The 6632-nt window shown below is 38.1% G+C and overlaps 1 long non-coding RNA gene across 1 annotated transcript in view; it reads left to right on the plus strand.

The window, feature by feature from the left end:
• LOC107834404 (uncharacterized) overlaps nt 1–6632 on the plus strand; it is a 21761-nt gene that overhangs the window by 10598 nt on the left and 4531 nt on the right. The window contains exon 2 of the long non-coding RNA XR_001660195.1: nt 897–905. This is a non-coding gene — a long non-coding RNA (uncharacterized LOC107834404). The remainder of the gene's footprint in view (nt 1–896; nt 906–6632) is intronic.

Genomic DNA, 6632 nt, shown 5'->3' on the forward strand with positions numbered 1-6632 from the left:
CCAACAACTTAATCCATTTTAGGCAAGTGTTACACAACCATCATATTATTACATGAAAAGAACTATATTCACTACTGTATGAAAATACAATGAATATGTTTGCTTTGTACATGGGTTTTACTGGTTCCTTTAGGAGAAATGCCCTGGACATGTTTCCAGTTCATCACAGGACACCCGCAAATTCTTATCCATATTTCTTCAACAAAAGTTTCTCTTTTGTTATTTGCTGGCTTTGCCTGTGCTCTCCTTCACAGACTTCTGAGGCTTATTTGGTGCCATCTTATGAATGGGAGGTTAGCAAAGCGCATGTGGGAAAAATATCTTGACAAATTTAAGTAGTCTTTGTAAAAAGGATTTGATGTGTTTTTCTTGGGATCAACCTCACCTCTCAGTTCTGCTGCTCAACCCACACAGGCTTACAAATGTGGCACCATTCCAGGGGGAAATGAACAGACTTTCCTACTGTTTAACAATGTGCAACAAGGTGGCCTTTTGCAGCTGGATTTTACAGTGAGGAAAAATAGTTGAGGCAGAGTCAGGTGGAAACAGCAGTGGTTTATTCTTCTCACAGCATCAAGAACAAGAACAATTTCACAGGTGAAACTGCAACCTTAAATAGTCCCAGCTGTGACAGACCAAACCACCCTCAATTCACAGGGAGATCTCAATTCACCAATCTCCACCTATTTAAATACAATACATTTTACTAAATACAAACATTTCCACTTACGTTTTATAAATATTTTATGTTTTATCTTACACCATAATGAAATACCACAAAAACCCATAAACAATCCCCCCCACACACTTTTCAATGGCCTCTCCTGGTTTATAGGTTATAAATGGTGTCAAGACCCCCAGGTATTATTTGTCCAAACACCCTGGAGAGGACACAGAAAAGACAGGTGAGTCACTTCATATTAGCACTCCAAACTGAATAGATTATGCACAAACATTTGCTCAGTTTTACCAACCACTAGGTCCTTGCTCTGAGTAACAATTATCCTCCCTTCACAGGCAACCACCTCACTTGTTAATAAGGAGCAGCTGTGTAGAGCCCAGAACAAAAGGCTACATGTTGATCACTAAAAATACTCAATAAATACAGTTAAAACTTCTTGTGTGCAAGTTGTTATTTATGTGCAAATCTATGCTAAATGTGCGGTGCTTAATAAAGTGCAAAAAGTGCTTTTAAAGTGCCATACAGTGATTTAAGTAAAATTAGTCCAGTAATGAAGCTCTCTTCATTACACAATGATTCCCAAGAATCATTGTTATTACAAAGAAATTGTCATCCAAACAAAAATTAATTTATATTTTGGGCTACATTTCTACAGATTCTCCAATAGGTTTTGCGTCTGTCCAGTATTGTACCAGAGAACCTCCAGATGGAACTGGACTGTCCAAAGTAGGGGCGTTCCCAGGAATCTTGGGCCCCCTGACAAAAAATTAAATTGGGCAGCTACTGTTACAATTTGAGTCTATCTGACCCATCAAAAGCATCACAATTTCAAAAGCTTGCAACTGCCTTGCTTTCTTTGGTCCAATACTGATAACTAGTACAAAATTACTGCTCATGAACATGAATTTTACATGCAAGAGTAAAATTCAGTATGCATACAGTCTGCAAGTAGGTTTGCTTACATTTTTTCTATTAGTTTTAGATTACTGAAATGTCTCTCCACACGAGCAACCAGGCACGTGCAGGGGGGGCTAGGGGTGCTTGAGCACCTGCCCCTTTTGCTCCTTGCCCCCAAGTGCCCTTTTGGTCAAAAATTTTTATTTATTTATTTTTTTTTTGTATTATTATTTCCTAAGCCCTCTTCTGATGCATAATAACATGTACTAAAATTATTAGTTTTTTGTTGGGTTTTTTTTGTACAACATAATAAGTCGGTCACCTTGTTACCTTTGACCTTTTGCCCGTGACACATGACACAGTTGCTTCTCGCGCAGTGAAATAAGGCGGCTAACTGGAGCTCAACGTAGTGAAAGTTCCAGATTACAGAACAGTTTTTGGTGAATAAAGTGGAGTAGACTTGCTACTTGTCAGATAACGGAAAACATTGAAGTATCGTTTCTGCTTCAGCACGGAGTAGCGGTTTAAGCAGAGAGGTAATGAAATACAACAGACACTGACAGGCCTCTGCGTCTGCCTTTCTCTGAAGAACTACTGAGGGGAGGAGACAGCCAGGTGAGGAAAAACTGTTCTTATTTATGGATTCAGTATTTTTATCATACAGACATTAGGCTGTTGTTGTGCTATTAGCTAGCTACTAGCTAACGACTTTGATAGCAAAGCAAGATAACTAAAAAGCTTCTTCCCTGTATCGTTAATGATATCAGTCATTCTTCAGTATTTCTTATGCAATAGGGGCACATCGCCCGTCCAAAACGATCATCTCCATAATGGATATATGTCTTCTAATTTCCTTTGCTGCATAATGTACATTGCATTTATTCTAGCATTAGGTAAATGTATCTTGAAGGAGAATAGCATTTAATAAAAGTCCAACAAGGATATTCATTTAGAATTAAAAATAACTCACCCTGAATGACCAAGATAGATATAATGTATGTAATAAAAGTGTGTCATTAATGAAGGGGAAAAAACTCAACCCAGATTTTAAGTAAGTTTAGGGTCTGGTTCGCAGAGTATGAAGTTAAATTTTTTTTCCCCAATTATTCAATAAAAAAAAAACTAACCTCAGTTAAGTAAAATAAAATTGTAATTTCAGTTACCAGTTTCAATGCTGTCAATCACAATCTCATGTGCTCATCATTCCTCCTCCTCGATTTGTGCCATGCTGCAGCTAGCATAGCACAGAGCTGTGCAGATTCAAACTGTGAATGCTCAGTTTAGTTAGCATAGCTACCAATGACGGCAGATAAACGGTTTCTTGTAATGATAAGTTGTTTCTCCCCCATTAGCACATTTAGCAGTGGGTGAATGAGGCTAATTGACAGCGTTAAGAGCGTCCTACTAGTTCTGATTGGTTGTTTTGGTTAGAACGGTACATTACTTTAACCAGTAACAGTAATGTAGTTGCACGTTGCTTTTGACTGTTGCTCATGCAACAAATGCTCATGCACATTTCAGTAATCTAAAACTAATAGAAAAAAATTAAGCAACCTACTTGCATCGACTGTTGCATGTAAAATTCATGAGCAGTAAATATTGTGCTAATTATCAGTATTGAACCAAAGAAAGCAAGGCAGATGCAAGCCTTTAAAATTGTGACGCTTTTTATGGGTCAAATATACTCAAAAGTGTAACAGCAGCTGCGTGGGGGGCCCAATCTAATTTTTTGTCAGAGGGCCCAAGATTTCTGGCAGCGCCCCTGGGGACAAGGCAGAGGAAATAGATTTTTCACATTTTACCTCTCATACCATACTTTCGCAACGTAACAGTTTTAACAAATATGTGGAAAAAAATATTTTTTTATAAAAGTTACATACTGCAGCTTTAATTTCACTTAGGAGAGAACAGGTCAGGAATGACATGAATTAGAGCTGCTGCTGACTGACTCATCTGTCAAGTGTGGTAAAAGATATATGAATATGTTGGTATTTTTTTCCTTAATTCATTAAATGCTAGTGAAATGGAGGCAAACGGTAGTCTGTAGCTATGCTAACTATGCTAAATGGTTGATAATCTCATACAGTCTACTCACCTCTCGGAGAAAACCTGGGTTATAAATTGACACTCTTGCCTTTTTTTCTCTCTCCCTCAATTTTTTTTTCTTGTAAACCTGATTTTCTAACTTCTTAGCAGCATAGTCTGCCACAGTCGTTCTTGTTTCCTACTGTCTACTGCTGAACAGCGTCACTCTCAAGCGCTCCAAGTAGGAACGAACCATTTCATGCAAGGGAGGTTTGGGCAAATATAGATGTGTTTTTTGGTCTGGGAGTGGGAACATTAAATTTTTACTCCTAAAAACAATCTTCAAAAATACAATATGATTAATTTTGTATTTAACAGGGCCCCAATTTTTTTTTTATATCTATGAACAATAAATAAATTGTGGAAGGCCCCCTGTTGGTCAGGGCCCCTAGAATTGTCATCACTTTTCCCCTCTATACCGCGACCCTGGTCCAAAGTATATTTGATGCTCAAATACAATGAGTCAAAATGAGCCGACTCATTTTGACTACTTCAAAACAAAATATTCTCCATGTGATTTCACCTATGAACATTGCAGTTCATATTACTAGCAAGGACCAACTCTTAGAAGCATATGGAAAATCTCAACAAATATTTTCTTGAAAGCTAAAACCTTCAAGCACTCTTGGTGCCATGGGACAAGAACCATACAAAGCAGCCTGCCACACAGATGTGGTAGCAACGTGATGGGTGCATTAGAGATGGTTTGTAATGTAAAATATGTGGTAATATGCAGAGTCTTAAAAGGTAACTGAGGAAGTCTACTTTTATGCCATGAAGTCAGGATATCCCACCAGAAGAGGCTCTAATGCAACCTAATGGGCTATTGAGGTTGTGAAAATGTGTGAGGAGGAGCCCTTTAGGGGCTGCTGACTTGTGGCCTTTTGTGGCAAAGGAACATTAGTAAATTGATGGAAAGCATTAGTGAACAGTTCAAACTGAATAGGGGGATTTAAAGCAGGCTGGATATGCGGTCTGCTTCCATTAACACGGCAGAATGGAGAGAGATGAGTTAGTAAGCTGGTTTGAGGATTGTGTTTAGGATGTTGCTGTACATGAAATTACATCACATGAAATGTGTCTGTGTACATTTAAGGAAATCTGCAAGCATCAGTTTGACATGAATTGTTGTTTTTCTCAGAACAATATGTATAGGCACAAAATATCTCATAATGATGACTTAAAAAATAAAATCGACCACAGACCACAGATTACCAGGACCCAGGATTGGTTTAGACCTTCATCTGCACTTTGATCTATTTAGGCAAAAGGAAAAGAAGGCAAAACAAAACAATCAATGCCTCTTAGGAGAGACTAGCAAGTAGAGTATATGAAAATATGCAAAAAAAAAAAAATAATAAATTCCTAGTTTATTTATTTATCTGAAGTAATGTGGTGGAAATTGTCCAACAAGAAATATAAAACATCTATAAAATGAGTTTAAAATTTAAGATTAAGCCTGTAAAGCTAGAGCTCATGAGGAGGAAAAACACTCATTGAGTATTGGGAAGACATTTTAAGACAATAGAACCAAAAAGAAATGGTCTTGTTTTCATGTAGTTTGTACACAAGCAGAATAGGGATGGGTATGGGTAATGATGTCATCAAAGCTGATGACTCTGCAGGGTGCACCAAGAGCAGAAATGATGGCACAGCTTGTGCTTTATATAGTTCGTTGTGGTCATACAGAGGATACGTGTGAGTATGTGTGATTGCATTCTGGATTCTCCCAGTGTACAAAGGAATATGGGCGCCCTAGTGTAATGAAATTAAAGCCAATCACGTCAGATTCATATTTGTACGCTCAAAGATGTTTTATGGGGAACCAAAACTGACATATTTAAAAATAAAAGCAGAATATATAAATATATATATATATATATATATATATATATATATATATATATATATATATATATATATATAGTTTATTCCAGTTAGCTATTATAGTGTATGTCTGTCAATGTTAAATATGTTTGTGTGCATGTAAATTTTCCTGTTTATATAAATAGTTTTTTGTGGGTGTTTAACTTTTCCACATTAGTATGTCTATGTTTTTAGTCTTTATATAACTGCTTTAACATTTGATTACTCTTCTCAGGGAACAGCATGAACTGACAAGGGGGCAGCATTGTGAGCAGCACCAGAAATCCTGGATGGATCTCCTTCAGGAAGAAGCAGCTATCAACTGAGAGATGGCAGACCTCCCCAGGTGAAAAATTAGTGTATTAAGTAATGTATTTTCCGCACTATAAGGCGCACAGGATTATAAGGCGCACCTTCAATGAATGGCCTTTTTTAACACTTTTGTCATATATAAGACGCACCGCATTATAAGGCGCATAGAATAGACGCTACAGTAGAGGCTGGAGTTACACTAGATGGAGCTGCACTAAAGGATGAATGTCTAAACCCACTTTGTTGACATACAGAATGTCAACAAAACAGTCCGACTGCAGTCGGCGAGGAGAGCCTTCCGTGACTGGGCTGGGGCGTGGCCGGACGATGGTCACCCTTCTCCGTTCGTGCACAGCATGTTCGTGGAGAATGTGGTGCTAAATGACCTGCAGAGAATGTGGTGCTAAATGACCTGCAGACGACCTGATTCTAGACGGTCGGTAGGTAGATACAAACTTTATTAACAAACCAGCATTCTGACAACTATTCCAGCATGAACCAAGCGCTTCTTCTTCTACGGGGCGAAAATGAAGTCAGCGGCTGCTTAACGTAGTTGCTAGGCCCATAGACATAATATAAGAATAGACGCCTCATGGACCGCTCTCTCCTGTTATCGTTGATGAGATTTAGGGCGGCCATCTTGGAGCGGTCCACCACTCCACTCAACGTTATGTGTTTAGCAGGCACAATGACGTATCAGCGCATTTAATTGATAATAACACACTTTTTTGTTACTGGAAACCATATTCAAAGATCTATCAAAGCTACATTTATAAACAATTGTATTTTT

The sequence above is a fragment of the Poecilia formosa genome, unplaced genomic scaffold, assembly GCF_000485575.1.
Source record: "Poecilia formosa unplaced genomic scaffold, Poecilia_formosa-5.1.2 Scaffold611, whole genome shotgun sequence".
Classification (NCBI taxonomy): domain Eukaryota; kingdom Metazoa; phylum Chordata; class Actinopteri; order Cyprinodontiformes; family Poeciliidae; genus Poecilia; species Poecilia formosa.